General features: G+C 42.2%; 1 non-coding gene across 1 annotated transcript; it reads right to left on the bottom strand.

Annotated features, from left to right (window-relative positions):
- Window positions 1-742: 742 nt before the first annotated feature.
- LOC133828245 (small nucleolar RNA R71) lies at window positions 743-850 on the bottom strand. Its single transcript, XR_009890875.1, has one exon. It is a non-coding gene; the product is annotated as a small nucleolar RNA R71 (small nucleolar RNA).
- Window positions 851-1,736: the final 886 nt, after the last annotated feature.

The following is a 1,736-nucleotide window of genomic DNA, read 5'->3' as shown; positions in this document are numbered from 1 at the left end:
ACTCACTTACTACTATATTACTTGTTGCCGACTGTGTATACTTGCACATTTTAATTGCTTAAATTTACGCAACAAGTTTTTGGCGTCGTTGCCGGGGATTGAAAATTAAAATTCTGTATTATCAACTATTTTGCAATTTATTTCTGTTGTTTCTAATTCTGCTTGTTTGGGTTGTGCATTTCTCAGGTTTAATCTAGTGCATGAACGAACAAGACGAATCTGAACTTGCTCCTATTGACCCCAAAATTGAACGTACTTTCAGAAAAAGGAGAAAGGCACAAAAGGCTAACAGCCGCTGCAATATGGCTGAAAATGTTGGAGACGACGGGGGTGCCCAGAACATAGCTAATCCTATTGTTTTGGCGGATGATAGAGCCAGAGCAATAAGGGAATACGCTGCCCCTATGTTCAACGAGCTCAATCCGGGTATTGTGAGGCCCGAAATACAAGCACCCCAGTTTGAGCTCAAACTTGTCATGTTTCAAATGCTCCAAACAGTTGGGCAGTTTAGTGGGATGCCCACGGAAGACCCTCATCTCCATCTTCGCTCATTTTTGGAGGTGAGTGATTCTTTCAAGCTACAAGGAGTAAGTGAAGAGGCATTGAGGCTGAAGTTATTCCCGATCTCTTTAAGGGATCGAGCTAGATCATGGCTCAACACCCTTCCTCCCGATTCGGTTACAAATTGGAATGACTTGGTTGAGAAATTTCTAAGAAAGTACTTCCCTCCCACCAGAAATGCAAACTTTAGAAGTGAAATCATGTCATTTAAGCAGCTGGAAGATGAGTCCACTAGTGACGCGTGGGAAAGATTCAAAGAGATTTTAAGAAAATGTCCACACAACAGTATCCCACATTGTATACAAATGGAGACATTCTACAATGGTCTCAATGCAGCCTCTCGAATGGTCTTGGACGCTTCAGCCAATGGAGCCATTCTTTCCAAGTCTTACAACGAAGCATTTGAGATTTTGGAAAGGATTGCAAGCAATAACTACCAATTGTCAAATACTAGAGCTCCTACAAGTTGAAAAGTAGCGAGTGTTCTTGAAGTAGATGCTATAATTGTTTAAACTGCTCAAATGGCCTCAATGACCAACATTTTAAAGAACATGAGTATGGGAGGAAATGTACAGCCAACTGCTGCCATTCAAAGTGCAGAAGTATCATGTGTGTATTGTGGGGACGGGCATACTTTTGAGAATTGCCCTTCAAATCCAGCTTCGGTCTTCTATGTGGGTAATCAAAACTCCAACCGCAACAACAACCCATATTCTAACACTTACAATCCAGCTTGGAGGCATCATCCAAATCTGTCATCGGGGGGTCAAGGAGCAAGTTCAAGTGGAGCACCAACACAAGAAAAACAGTCATATCCACCGAGATTTTCTCAACAACCAAGACCTCAACAACCACCTCAACTTATCAAGGCTCTCAATCCAGTTCCTTGGAGAGTTTAATGAGAGATTATATGGCAAAGAATGATGCTGTGATTCAGAGCCAAGCAGCTTCTCTTCGTAATCTGGAAATTCAGTTGGGGCAACTGGCTAATGATCTGAAAAATAGACCCCAAGGTTCCTTGCCTAGTGACACCGAAAATCCAAGGAGGGATGGAAAAGAGCAGTGCAAAGTGGTGACTTTGAGGAGTGGGAAAAATCTGGAGTTAAATGAGGAGAAAGATAAGCGAAAAAACGAGCCCACTTCAATCCAAATTGGTGAAGAAAAGAGGGAAAACT

The sequence above is a fragment of the Humulus lupulus genome, chromosome 3 (genome assembly GCF_963169125.1).
Source record: "Humulus lupulus chromosome 3, drHumLupu1.1, whole genome shotgun sequence".
Taxonomy (NCBI): domain Eukaryota; kingdom Viridiplantae; phylum Streptophyta; class Magnoliopsida; order Rosales; family Cannabaceae; genus Humulus; species Humulus lupulus.
This window is presented reverse-complemented; position numbering and strand designations above follow the sequence as displayed.